This window comes from Balearica regulorum, chromosome 1 (assembly GCF_011004875.1).
Source record: "Balearica regulorum gibbericeps isolate bBalReg1 chromosome 1, bBalReg1.pri, whole genome shotgun sequence".
Taxonomy (NCBI): Eukaryota; Metazoa; Chordata; class Aves; order Gruiformes; family Gruidae; genus Balearica; species Balearica regulorum.
In genome coordinates, this window is record NC_046184.1 from 36,266,332 (window position 1) to 36,281,967 (window position 15,636).

Consider the following 15,636-nt stretch of genomic DNA (forward strand, 5'->3'; position numbering starts at 1 on the left):
ATTTCCCCAAGGCACCTTTGGTATGCACTTCAGAGGGCACTACTGAAATGCCATGTAAATATGAGTTCACAGAAGGTATCTTAATTCCTTCTTATTCCATTAATGTCATTACAATTATCTTACAAGATTTATTGATGTTGTTACATTATTTACACTATTTGTACCATTATTCTTTGATCTCACTGAAACATTAGCAGCTACTTTTTCATACATTTACCACGAGCTGAAAGAAGAATCAACATACTGCAATTTAGATGTCGCAAATTTGAGTTTTAGGGAAGATTTTGTAGCCTCATTTGCCCTTTTGCACATCAGTGTAGCTGTGTAATAACTTCTTGGTTTAGTAGTTAAGGCTAGGAAAACATCTCTAGGCTCTGGCAAAATGCTTGCCTCTTCAGAATGATCTTTGCAAAATGCAAGTTGCCTAATTTCATTCTTCAGTATTGTAGAATACTGTTATTTTGTAGATAAGTATAAATAATTTATGAACTCAAACTGTTAAAGACAGTGCAGTCTGAAGACTGGAGTGCCAGACTAGCACTCCTGGTAACTATTCACAGTTTTCTATGGATCTGCTGTGTGATGCTGAACAAGCCACTTTCTTGTGTTCCTACTGCCTTTATTAAAAAAAAAAAAAAAATAAAAAAAATAAAAAAAAATAAATGTATGAAGTAATAGCTACCCCCTTTGAGAAGCACTCTAAAATCACTGGCTATCAGTTCCAAAATTAGATCAAACAGAGCAGAAAATCTGGGGACTGATTCTTTACCAAGACTTTATTGAACTTTTATAAAAGTTGGTTAAACATCTGGCCAAGTGTTATTACCTCTGCAGCTGTCAGAGCTGCCCACCCAAGCACAAATGTTCTGAGTGGCACGAAAAGCTCTGAAGGAGCATCACAGAGACAGCACAGGAAGTTACAGATAAACAGTTTGATTTAAACCTGGAACAGAAATAAAAGTAATTGAAGAGAACTCTTATCAGAATCTGAATGAGCTTTACCTAGACTAGAGTGTTTGCTTATAAAATTTTACCAGTATCAATGTTTGGTAAACTACATCTGCCATTACATTTTCTTGTTTGATATTGACATTTCTGGAAATGTTTAAGGACCTTTAAGAAGAAGGAGAACTGGAAAGAAAGCTCACAGTCAAAAAACATAATTAATACCAGACTGCCTTTTTTGAAAAGGTATGGGAATTCTACACCTCCACTATAGCTCAAGGGATTAACTTCTTCTAGGTCCTTATTAGGAATATAGGACAAAAACAAACTTAAAGATCATCAGACACAGTCCCTTCCATTCTTGTGATGAAATAAACTCTTTTATACACTAAACAAGTGTCATTTTAAAACTAGTCAAGCTTCTTCTAAAAGCCTTTGAAGAATTTATTTTCAGCTTATACTTATTTCTTTTTCATACCATATTGTTCTCAGTGTTGAGCTCTTCTGCCATTATTCCCAGTTAGTACAGCACAGTTACATTCCTGCTCGTCTTCATTTTGCTGCATTGTATCAGTTTTCAGTCCTAAAATGGTCTTCCTAAAATTACTTTTGCACACATGCTGAAGCTTAACATTCTCCTTTTTTTGAACATTTACTACCTGTCACGTAAACAGTAGCTCAGGTGAGCACTGGTTTTGCTATTTGTTACTTGATCTTTTGCTATTTGATACTTGATCTTGTGCATTATATTCTTAAATTTCATCTGTTTCACAGGTTTCCTTCACAACAGCCAATAAATATATGGACAAGATGGTACTTAGTACTGGAATATATCCTTTTTGTTTCTTGATAACATCTCCAAAGTTGCCTGGAAGATTTCTCAGGACTTCAGGAAAGAAATTCCTATTTGATCTCTGAGGGACAACTTCTGTTACATGTTTCCTTGCAAGCACGGTTTGAAACAGTGGACTTATAAGCCAGCTAGATATGTAGCAATTTGGAATGCCAGGGGAAGAAAGAAAAACAAACAACAAAACAAACCCAAACAAACAAACAAAACCCGAAAAATCCCCAACCCAAACATCCAGGCTCCAAGCTCCTAAGAGTTCATAAAAATCCAAGTTTGCTCAGTCTGAAACCAGTGACAATTTGTGTTCTTAAGAACTTGTGAGCAAATTGCAGAGCTCTAGAAATTTATAGATCTGTTATAAAATGGAGACAAAGCCTATGTTATGCTATTATCCTTTAGATATGTTTTCTGAGCATCCAAGAAACCACCATAAACTCCATACAGAACATGTATCACTTTACATCCAATATACAATATATTTCACCCTTATCAGGAGCCATATAGCAAGGAACATCCTGTTATTTCCACTTCTCCTTCCCTATATGTCTAGGAACATGTCTCATTTCAGCTTTAGAGTACCCTACCAATATTCGATTAGACTGTCAAGGCAATAGTTTACCTGATCCAGTTTCACATGTTCACCTTTCTAACATCTTCTGTATCCCATTTCAGGCCATTTCACTGGTGAAAAAAACAAATCAATAAACAAAAACAATGAAATTGTGAAAGGAAATGAAAAAAATTTCCAAAATAGCAAATAACAGAAATACAAATAAATTGAAGCTATGTCTTCAAACATGATTAAAACTTAAAAAAATTTATTTCTCCTCTGTCAGAGGGGAATGGGAACTTGCATGCATTGAGAACACTATTTCATTATGGCATTCTTTGGTGACACTTTTAAGAATGCTGCTGTAATATCCTACCACTGAGTGCTTTAAGAAAGGAGGCAGCTTCAGGTGGATGAATTGCATTCACCTGCCAAAGTAATGGTTTTGTATATTGAAATGTTGAGACTTCACACTACCGGCAAGAGACTGCATAGTAGATTAATGACATCTAAATTGCCAGTTGCGAGGAATTGCAACATATTTTCTCATGCTTTTTTTTTTTTCTTCTCTTACAATAATGAACATGCTCATGATTTGTAAATATTATACAATAGCTTTGTACTTTCTATCTTGAAAATTTTCCTCAAATTATGCTCTTTATAGAGTGATTTAGTGCAAGTTCAGGATTTGATTAGGTCAGAGAGGGTATTGCCACTGGTATAGATAAAATATGCAAGAAAAAACCCTCTATTTGCCTTACCTCCTTACCAGACAGACTCTGACAGAATCATCACTCCTTTCAATATTTTCTAGTCAGCTTCTGAGCTCTCCAGCAGAGGTAACCTTTTAAAAAAACCCAGTGGAGTAATGCAACAGCTGGTGCTTACCTCTTTCAGAAAGGTTCTCTCATCAGTGTTTCAGCATTGGCTTTTGCCTCTCTGTTAAAAGTGAGTCCTGGAAAGGACAGCTTGGCAGCACCCCAGAATGCGATGAGATTGAGAGGGGGCCTGGACTGGAGAAGTCAGGTGCAATGCAGAAAGCAACCCTACATCTGAAAAGAGACAATTATTAGCTAACAAGGCTGCAAAAGAGATTAAAATTATGAGAAAACAGAGCAAAATAGGACTAAACACGTCAGAGCAAAGACAGAGATGCCACATACGAGTTACAGATTTGCTGTATGTTTGCCGACTCAATGAATTGGCCTCTTGGAATCTCTATTACACTTTCTAATTAAAAAACCCCAATTCATTTAAGAAGAGTGTAATAAGCAGAGGCACTAGCAACATAGCCCACTGAAGAATATCCTGAGCAATACTTGGTGAAAAATCCCAAGCGTTGGGATTTTCACACCCAGTCTCCTCCAACCTGAGCATTTCTTTCTCCAGCATGTGGAAATAGCATGTCAAAGGTCTAAAAGGCATTTGAAACATTATCTGGGAAGGAGGAACAGTGAAAATAAACATATATCTGGTTAAAAAATCTTTCTGAAATAAAACTGAACTATTTTTTTCATTATGCCATTCATATCCTAGAGCTGGCAGGGCCCTTCAGATATTAAGTTCTATCCAAATCTCCATGTGAAAGATAAAGAGAGGCCTGGGAATCTAGGCATGCCAAGCATTGCTAATTGTTTTTATACTTGAATAAACAGTACTCAGAAAAACAGCAGGAGGGTTGTGTGTGGGTGTGGGGGTGTATGTATATGTGTGTGTGTAAACTTACTTATTTGGTCACTGCGTTAGCCACTGGTCACTGCTTTTACAAACCTAGAACTGCAGGTCTTACTCACCCACCTTGAACATGCAGTAACCACAGCAAGTGCATCACACAAAATGGATAATCCCAGTGAGTCTTAGGATGGTTTTCCACCGTAAAAGCTAGACTGAAAACCAAGCAGCAAAGGGCTCTTAAGGAAGTCAAAAGGTATCACATGTACTGTCAATAAACTGCTTTTTACTTACCAACCATTCTCAGGGCATGATAGAGGTCAAAGGGCTTCAGAGAGGAGAGGAAATGAAGGGCATGAATAAGTGTATAGGCACAGAAAAAGAAGAAACAAAACATATGGTGAAGCAATGAAAATAAATCCACACTGTAAAATAACACCCAAAGAAAACAGACAGCTGGGAAGAAAGAACATAAATATGACATTCAAAAGGAAAAAAGTCTCTAACAGGAAAGATGTTTGAATACTGTTTAAAAAAAAAAGAGTCAACTTCAAGCCTGCTGAAGTCTAATTTGTTCAATAGGGTATGGCGATTAGGATCTGCAAGTTTCTCCAGCCAACGCTACCCAAATTAGCGATGTAATTAAGGTTAAGTCTTTGAGTTATGAAGGCATCTGACTGGGAACCCATTTACATCTGGGAGCTGGAAAGAGAGTCTGAATAAGATGAATAGTCGTTTTGAAAACCCTTATTAAAGAACAGCTGTGAAATACTATTATGTTTATAAATATTAAAAAAAGGGCAGGAATACTGCAAATTATGTCATTTAAAATATATGTGATCATTTAGTCTCTGCATGATTTGTAAATAGGAGCATTGTTTTACATAAGTTGATAAAGATGATTCATGCTGACAAATGTTACATATGCTGTTTAATGCATGTTATTAAGAGGTGAAAAAGTATATAAATAGAGGAAAAAATTAGAGGAAAATGCAAGAAAGATACCAAAGTCCAAATACAGAGTGCACTTCAACAATGGAGATCTATGAAGTTGTAATAAAATAGATTTAATAACACATCTCAACATTTATATCTGTATGTCTAGACTATTATCCTATTAAATGGGATCAATAGAAAATATTCTTTGATTATTCAGTCTGTGAACACCTGTGCTTCTGAAGTTTGTCCTTTGATAAGTGCAAGTATGCCTGTCTTTTTTTCCTGTGATAATACCTATATCTCACACATCGTGATCAGGTTTACCCTTGCCTTAATTCTAGAAAAGAGTGGTTGACTAATGCAGTGACATACACAGCAGATTAAAGAAATCAGCCAGACAGGGAACTAAAGGGGGGGGGGGGGGGGGGGGGGGAAGAAAAAAAAAAGATCAGTATGAGCTGGGACTCCAGATGAGGTCATTGTAAAGATGTATTTCACTTGTTTGCTTGTATAATTTATCACAGAAGACTACAATAATGGAGAAATTCTGAGGTTTCCCACTAATTCTCTCCAAATGGGTGATTCCTCTACAGTCTTCAGCGTGCTATTTACTGACATGGAAATGCCAATGTGGTATTTACCATTTTTAGAATCTCAGAAACTTAATATATTAAACCATACACAGATGCCCAAATGTTAGTGTCTGAAAGCACTTCCTGAAATACCACAGAATGAAGCACAGCAAGGTTTAAAGAGACAAAATGTAGGAGGGTTCCTGAGAAGAACGTTGTAGAATAAAGATATTGGTAACAGAGCAAAATTAGCCTACAGCTTTTCCTGTTATATTCCTGCTTTGTGGGACATAATAACTGAAATATTGCAACAAATAATGTATTTTCTTATACATAAAATAATTCACCATCTTTATTTTATTTTGCAATCATGGAGTGCACACAGTTCTTAAAGTTCAGAGAAGTTAAGTTGTTTTGTCTGGTTATGACTGCTGTGAATTATGAAAGACTATGAAAGTCTCATTCAGTCATAAAACTGAACACTGATAGAAGTATGTCTGAAAACTTTATTTCTAGAGAGTTTAGAAGATTTGAGAAGTAATCAAGAGAAGTTATTTTACCAAATGTACAAGTACCTGCTACTGATAAAATATTGTACTATATGAAGCATAGCCATATATTATTTATAATAATATTTAAGCGGTATATGAAATATATATTTTATATAATAGTATGATCTATAAATAATGCAAAATATATATTGCAAACACTGCATCAGAAGAGCTCTTTATAAGAATAACATAAACCTACACTAGTCTCAAATAACTACTGAGAAAGAGTATGATGAAAATTATCTGTAGCAGCATTTTTATTCTGGCTCCTTTTGACGTTAGTAATTAAGTAGTTACATTGATAAGTAAGTATAGAAGATCATAGCAACACAAGAGCTGGAGTGCAGACAAGCCTCAGTGGACACTAATTAACACAGGTCCCCAAGACATCAGCACGTTCCCAGCATCTCTAGTTTGGAGAAAATGCCAACAATTTGTAGACTTCACCTTGGCTTCATGGTCTCCCATCACTGTGGCCGCAGACGGTCGTATTTGGCTGTCCTCCCGCAGGTGAGAAATGTTTCCAAAGAGAGGCATATTTCCCTCTCAAGCACAAATTGACTTCACCTACTCATTCCTTCATCCTCATCCAAAGAGTTACCTGTTCAGAGGGGGGTGCCTCTAAAAGGGGTGCTGTCTAAAAGTTAGGCATTTAGTCTAAGATATCCAGGTAGGCTCCCTGGGCAGTTGAGCCACAGGCAGGGGCACCTTCAGCACCTTCTGTCAGAGCTGCCACAGCGGGTGCAACACCAGAGGTCCCATTCACTCATCCTCTTCCTCTCTCTCTTTATGTTTTCTTACTGACACTAGAGAGAAGCGAGCTGGCTGGCGTATAGCAGGCATCCAAACCAGTCCTCCTTTCTCACCCTGACCTCTTCCTTCCTTAAATTAACTGTACCAAACATGGTATCCACATACAGTTATTACAGAAAAAAAAAAACATTTCCAAGTCATTAGCCCCAATGTCTGAGTAGGACAATATTTCTAGGTGTCAGACCATCCAAGACATCCAAGGATATGAATACCATTTTCTTGCAGTAATCCTTACTTATAATGTGGTGCGTGCTGTTCAGATATAGAAACAACTTCAGGTGGGAATGCATATGAGAAACACAAAAAGATTACAGTAGTAGACAAACAAAAATATTTATCTCTTTAGCATAAAATATCACAGACAGCATTTCTGATTGTCAGTTGTACTACAGTCTTCTGAATTAATTCCTGTGCCAATTTATTTTTCTGAAGAAAGAGAGGGGAAAAAATACCTGATAGAATAGAATGGGAAGTTAACCTGGCATTCAGTTGATTGCTCACCTGAAAAAAATTATCCACGGATATATGAAAAGCTACTTTTTTTTTTTTTTTTTTTCAGTGTCCTCCTTTAATACAATTCATTTTAGCTCTTTTTTAGGACTGCAGTGTAAAGAAGGTTGCCAACAATTACTTAACACTGATACAACTGGAGGTTTTGTAACACAAAATACTTTAAAAAAAGATACAAAATTAATTATCATTGAAGGAGAAAAGTTTGCTCCAATTTTACTAATGAAAAAATAAAGACAGAAGATAGTCACTAGCTGCCTTTATTGTACTGTTTATGCACATAAATTATTTTCTTTGACTGGAATAAGCAATCGGTGCTTACTGTAGATGCTCCAATGTGCCAGATACACAGAAAAGTATCAGTAAGTGATTAGAATGTAATCAACTCCTGTGGAGGGAAGGAAAAAGAACCAAAAACCCAAAGAAAAAGATTCCTAATAAAATGGGAGTCTTAAGATGTCGATTAAAAATTCAGATGATTTTCTGAAGAAAATGTTCACTTTTCACTAAACATATAGGCATTTAAGATGTTTCACATTGAATGATGGCATATCTTGTGTTGTGCATGTATATGCATGTATAAATATAGAATTATATGTGTATACGTATATCTTCCCCATGCTGATATTTTTTCAGACTGGAAGAATTCTCTAGAACAGCAATTATAATCCATACTATTCATAGTTATTAAACATATATTCATAACTGTTAAACAGCATACTTTTAAAATACTGTTAGTGAACTAACAATGACAGACTGGCTGATGAAGTAAGTAATTTTAAGTCTTATCCTATCATGCATTTTATATATTTTACCATAAACACTGAAAGACATGTGGTAGGCTTCAAATACTCATAACTATTTGCCGTATCTTATGGAAAGCTAGTAGTGGCACTGCTGATCATAAAAATCTGTATATCTAGTCTTATTAGAGAGATTCTGTTTTCTTTGAAATAGGAACTTTCCAGGCACTGGTATTTCAGATGCAAGCCAACGTCCATTAGCTGGTAGCACTGCAAAGCTGCAGGCTAGGTGGGACTGGAGTAATGAGTCCTGTGATTGGCACTTTTAATGACTTTTTTCCCTGAGTTCTTGTTCTGGCTAGTATTCACCACTTTGCTCTGTACTCTTTGGCTTTTTGCACATGACACTGCATCAGTGGGAAAAAAAATAGATATTAAAAATGTTGAATTGCAGAACCCTACTTTTAATCTGACAAATTTCTCTAAAGAAGTTGCTTTATGAAGCCATGGAAATTATTTTCTAAACAAGCCTGCCAACCACACTAATAAATGTCTTGGATTTGGACTAGAGGCAATAGTGGAGGACTAAACTCCATAGAAAAGCAGAGAACTTCTTTATTGTTTGTTTTTTAATGAGCAAGCACTTATGAAAAATGAAAGGTCTAGAGATATTAGTATCTCTCTAGTGATAGAGGTACAATTAGTTTAAATTGTGCTTGAATGTTACAAAACTTCTGAAATCAGTATAGCTATGCATATGAAAGGTGGAGTATCATTACAAATGAGTCATCATTTTATCTACTTCCAGCCATTCAATAGTTGTTCAGTCTAAGCTTGTAATCCAAACAATTTACAGAGTCAGTGGAAAGAGCCAAACACTTGCAGAGGGGGAGTCAGCCCTCCTGTGTAGGTGTCTAAAACAAGGAGGATAAATTACCAGCTAGAGATGCCTCGCTGTTTCGAATGACAAGAGCAAGAAACAAGTTAAATAGCTTAGACCAGATGCCAAATCTTAGACAACTAAAGTAAATTTCACATTGAGTACCTGCACTACACAGGAAAAAACAAAGTTGAAGAATCAGTGTTGCTATGACCTAATTTGCTTAGATTTAGTTAGATTTTTTTCTTCTTCCACATATCTCAAATGAAGAAAAGGTGAATATCGCTTTTATTGGATTGTGCACCTTCTGTTTCATCCATTACTTCTTATAACAAAAAAGTTAGAATTATATAGATACATGGGGAGTCTGTCTTGAGAGTTGTCCATATTCCTTTACTGAGAAAAATCAGATTTCGCTTTGGCCATGCAAACTCCTTTGTTACTCACTAATCTTATTCACACATTAGGCAGGGCTTTGCAAAAGCCCAGCATTACACTTCAGAACTGCAGAGAAGTCTGGAGGCTTTGAAGATTTGAAGAATCTTTGAAAACGTGGTCCGGTGACCCCTTTCCAGAGCCCACTGGGGTCAGTGTAAATCTTTGCATGTACTTCAAAAGGCTCTGGATCAAATCACACACATTCCACCTCTCACGAACATAACTATGCTCATTTCAAAAAGAGTTTTGTAATATCAGATTTGAAGGAAAATTTAAATTGACTGCACAGAGATACTAAATCTCCCCAGACCGTCTCCTTAAACTGAGAATATATGAGCTCCACCATGTTTCTGTATTGAAATTGGCTTTACTAGTCCATGCTAGAAAAAAATGTATGTTTAACATTCTGCAGCTGTCTGTGCAATGCTGATCTGCAGCCAGAATGAATAATTCTAAAAGGCTGATGTTTGAACACATACTACAGCACAGCAGAATTAAAGGTGAAAGTTCAAGTGCTGCAATTTCAAACTATTGATCAATGGTAATTTTTGGCACCCTTGGGTTAGTCATGCTGGCATATGGCAAGCAAGCAAACCACGAAGGTTAAGTATGAATCATCAGTACCCATGTAACTTACCTTCTTTAGTTTTCTTAGATTTACAAAACTGTTGCTGTTGTCTTTCTCCTGCGTGCTTGCTGTGTGTATCACAGCAGGGCATATCTTGAAGACCATGTCTTCTGAGCCCATCAAATTAGAGAGAATATTGAAAAAGAAAGCTGTTTGTCTCTCTTATTACTGATTTGTTGGATACTCTGAAAAAAAAAAAAAGTGTACCTATTACTATTACACTTTATTACATCAGGGAAGTCTCACATTATCTTCCATCTACCCTCAACTTTTCAAAACTGTCATCAAAAGATCCACTTATCCTACAGGGTTTTTTTCTTTTTACACCTAGAAGTTATAGAAAGAACACTGTGTCTCACCAGCTGCGTACTTACCAGACCTTGTTTATTACACATACTTTGGTTAATGCTCACTTGACAAGATTTTGAGAAGGATATTGGGTATGTTATACTAAACGGTGCTGCTATGTCACTTTATTATTCATCACCAATCCATTCACTGTGATGACATTTAGGATTAGTCCTTTCTGCAAGATTCCTGTCCTTTTGGACATAATATGAGATCTGGGTTGGATTAGTTTGTAAGAATTTCAAGCATGATTCTGCTGTTTTCAAAAGCAAACATAGTAGGACAAAAAAAATATTTTGCCTTTCTATAGTCCCTTTGTAATTTCATTGTTGATTTATTGCTGATTTGTACACCAAAACCAGATACCATTCTTTTGGTAACAATATAGCCTGTAATAAAGTATTGTCATAGCTAATGACAAGCCATAAGCTTTGTGCCGAATTTGCACAGCTCTAGGGCTGTGATTTGTCAGGCTTTCTCTGTCTAGACTTCTCCTGACCTGCCTGCAACTTCGGTTTACTTGGTTCACCTGTGACTGTAGTCTCTCTAATTCATCAGATGTCTATGGTTAATTTGTTTTAATTTTGTTTATCTTTGTATGGTACAATCATAGTTTTATATAGATAGCAGTAACAAGCAGATATTCCACGTATAATGAGATATTTATGACTCTCACCTGATGTTATAGTGTAGACAAATTCAGACCTGGGTACCAGAACCCTTAAGAAGTGGAGACGCAGGGTGCAGCACAGAGAAGTACAGACGTGGGGTGGTAAGAGATGGGCACAGGCTGGCACTGGAGACCACACAGCTGTACACAACTCAGCCTTGGTCTGCAGAAAACCGGCTTTAGGAGTTACAAGGAGAACACAGAAGTAATGATGTCAAACATACTAAAAGCACCATATATGGCAAATCTGGATGTGACCTGGAGTTGCAGGCTAAAGAAAGAAAATGAAAGTGTGTGGGCAAACATACAAAAATGAGCCCAAGTGAATCCTAGTGTATAAAACCCCACAACCAGAATTAAACCTCTAACTTTGCAGCCTGGAGGAGAAGGGGAAGGATGAGCTCATCAGGAAAAGAGGCAAAAACTAAATGTATGTATCACAGTTTAAAGTACATTATTACTGTTCCTTTATTCCATAACAATTCAGTCTAGACTGATTATATTTTTTTAAGATTTCCATTATATCAACAATAAATTATTGCCTTTGCTTAAATATATAAAAGGTGGGTTGCCTCTTTACCTATAAACAAAATTTTGTGGATAAAACAATGCCTTTACTAAAGCTGAAGATAAATACCTTCTTACTTACCCATTAATTAAAAAAAAGGGAGGGGGGATCTGTGTACATTAGTTATATGATTTAGTTTCTCGGAAATTCATTTCACCTTAGAAATATCTTTGATCATTTTTTCCCTTTGTTTTACAGTTGTCATGCTTTAGAGAAAAGATATGCTGTCTCAACATAAACATCCAAACATAGTTTGAGAGAAAAATATCTTTAAACATATATTGTGTGACTTTATTTCAGAGCTGCAAATAAAAATGGGAAGTTTTCATTTCACCTAAACAAGAAGGATGCACAGTTTCTAATTACAAAGCAACACAAGCAGGTTTAATATGTGTCTAGGAGAACTTTTCAGCTGTAGTTTGTATTTCAAATCCCATCTGGAAGATTTAGGGGAGTTTTTTGTTGTTCCAGTTTCTTTCTTAAAGCATTTTATGTGACATCAGCAAAGAACAGTTATTAAAGTTGTGAATGAAACCTGGGATAAAAAATGCTGTGCATGGAAAATGAAAAAAAGAATGTTTTACCTTTACACCTTTTACACCTTTACAAAACAAGAATATTTTACCTCCTCCACTAGGGAAGGGGGGATTAAAAAAAAAGAGAGAGAAAGGAAAAGCAAGTCCCTTTTCGTATACACAAATAGACCTTTCTTACACAGTCTTTGCACTTTAAGTAAAACAACACTAATAGTAAAAAAAAGAGTGGATTTTTACTGGAAATGGGGAAAGCATGGACATTGGAAAGTCAAAGCTCAAACTTTATTTTTTTCAGAGCTGATGCATTCATCATAATTACATGACTATTGATGTCTCTGGTGTCATGTGTACTGACACACAGTGTTCTTTTCTACATCAATATATTAGGATCTCTCATATGCACAGCTTAAATCTGAATTTCCTTATGTGTTCAGTTTGAGCACAGTCCCAACAGCTCTGTTGTGCATTTACCTAATGAAAGTGCTGACATGGCACTGATGTGCTACAACTTTATCTGGGAAAATAATAATAAAAATATAAAATAAAATAAAATAAAATAAAATAAAATAAAATAAAATAAAATAAAATAAAATAAAATAAAATAAAATAAGTTAAATACAACTCCAAAACATTGAGAAAAGCTCCAAAACATTGAGAAGACTCTATCCTTTCCTTGCCAGAATTCCAAAGAGATATACCTAACATAACACAGTCACTGACCTTTATCATAGGCATATAGAAGCAGTAAATTAGAAGATGTTTTTCATCTCTATGGAGTTGTTCAAGATAATATTCTCCTAGCTCTTGGGAAAAAGTTCCTAACAATTTTCTTTTTCTGCTTTAACCCTTTTGCCATTTGAAGGAAGAATTTATTTTTCTTTTTCCTTTCATTAAAATCTTTATCCTTCAGGGATTCAACACCACGGTTCCACTCTATTTGAAGAGTGCCTTCATTACCAGGTTGAAAAACTCTCTGAGCAGAGGCTGTGGACTGAGGAGATGCCTGTTCCTACATCACTACATGTTCCACTGTGAAGTGTACAATGGGGATAAAACCAAATCCAGATAGTGTCTTCTGCCAACAGAGGACCGTTTCCATTGAATGCTGAAGTTATATAAACTTGCCTCTCTTCCCTTCTCATTCAGTTACTTATTTCATGTAATGTAGAACAAAATCATCTGGGACAGCTTGTTCCACTCCTGAGAGCCTTAAGGTTAGCATATACTGGTAAAAAAAGTGAATTAAATAATCTCAGGAAGAAAATAAGATTTTAATCCCTGCCTTCCTTACTGTGGATATGTGTTCTAGCTCAAGATTATGCCACTAAAGAAACTGTAGGCAATTATGTGCTAGCAGCAATTTAAGGATCTAGGTGCAACCCTCAGACAGGTATGTAAAGTGATGCAAGTCCATATCTCCTACTCTACTGACTTTAGTTTTGTGAATTCTACTTTCACACCTGGGTAAGTACTTAAGGTCTTGCTCAGCACAAGGCATAAATCCTTACATTTCTACACAAGGTTCTACCCGAATACCATTCTAGTTGCTTAAAACACTTTTTCAAAAATCCTCCAATGCTTCAGTGAGATCTTTAAAGTTATGGCTAAGCGACTGACCAAACCTAAAAGTAACTTACTGCTGCTTGGACTCAATTCATGAAAGTCTGCTTTCCCATTTATCTGTGCTATCTTCCCCATAAATAGAAAGAATCCAAAGAAATAGATTAAACACAGAAAGAGTTAGCAAAGATAATAGCAATCATCTCACATTGTGTGGGATGACTGTTGAAACTATATGTTTTATTGCAACTGATATCACACCTCTTTCATTGTCCTGCAGTGAACCAAACAGTTCTGTCAAAAAACAGTTTCCTGATTTTTTTCACCCTCCCACTAGGAAACAACTGCATTCAGGTATCTCTTCCGTCTCTGTCCAAAGCAATCAATAGAGAGAACACAGCTTCCGATCTTCCTAGACATTTGGAAGCCTATATTCATCGTAACCATCAAATTCTTCAGAAGTTAAAGCAGGCACTGAACAAGCACAAACTATGATCTGGAATGTTTGACATATTCCTGTATTTAAAATGTTCTGGAAGATTGTGGTTTAAAGGGGGAAAAAAAAGGAAAAATTTCAGAAAAAAAGGGGAGAGGGGAAAAAAAAATTTAAAAATCTCAGTTTTTCTTTCCCGTGAAGCAAGAAATCCCTTAGGAGTACAATGGGAGTATTTCTGTCTGCTATACTTTACAATCATCCAGAAACTGAAGGTTTTATAATAAAAGATGACTCCCTAGCCTTAGTTGATGAATGGCTATAATTTTCCATTGGACATCCTGAATCATCTAGCTTGCCACAGCAGAGAAGCTCTCTAACTCTGAATTGAAGGTATAATTCTAAAACGTGAGACTCCACTGCGGAAGGGTAACACATTGGCTGTGAATCCTTGACATTGAAGCACTGTCGAGAAAAAAACCTGATGTTATTTATTTATGGAGAAGAGGATTCTAGAGTGAACTTAGTCATTTTAATGCAGAGTACAAAAACCTAATTGGGGTCCAAAAGAAGATACACAACAGGACAAAGCAGAGCCCAGGAGTGAGTAGTTCCACAGATCTCAAATATAAAAATATTATCAAAGTTATACAGCACTAAACAGGTCAAGAAATATTGACCCATATTCATAACATGGGAGTAGGTTTATGGGGCTCTAAACCAGAGGTAAGAAATTCCTACTCAAACTATTTCTTCATTGACAGAAGCCCCTATATTCTACAGGTGTTCTGTAGGCAATTTTTCATGCCATTCTTCCCCAAAAATAGGAATTTGGAAGCAAAGAGGCTGAAATAAAAGTGTTATTAAAGTGTTATCAACAAAACTGTGACTTCTCAGGATGAAAAAGTAATTAATGTTTTATGTATAAAATATTGCAAAGCTCTAGCATCAGCAGAACAAAATAACGTGAAAAACAATATTATTCCTAACTGAAACTGGTTTTGGAGATCACAGTGGGATATACAGTTATAACTCGGTGACAGTAACCAGACTAGACAGCAAAAATAATGGCAACATTTTGTAAGATGGAAAATAAAGGTGAGGACTATGGTACCAAGAGAGTGACAAGTGCAAATGTGTAATCAAGATAACCTTGTGAAAGGAGGGAGGCATGATATAGTTAGGGCATTGGACTACCTTATTGAAGATCTGAGTTTTCTTGCTGGAATAGGACAGTCTAAATCTCCTATGCTTTGACAGTTGCTGAAGGTCATGGTCAATGTCCTACGGATCTAAAAGACACAGGAAAAGTACCAAAGTCTTTCAGTGCTTCAGTTCCTATCTCTACAGTAAAAAATGCTGCTTCCTTTACTTTTTCTCAAAGCTGCAAGTAAATCTGTGATCATGTATGTGTCTCTCAGATACATGCTC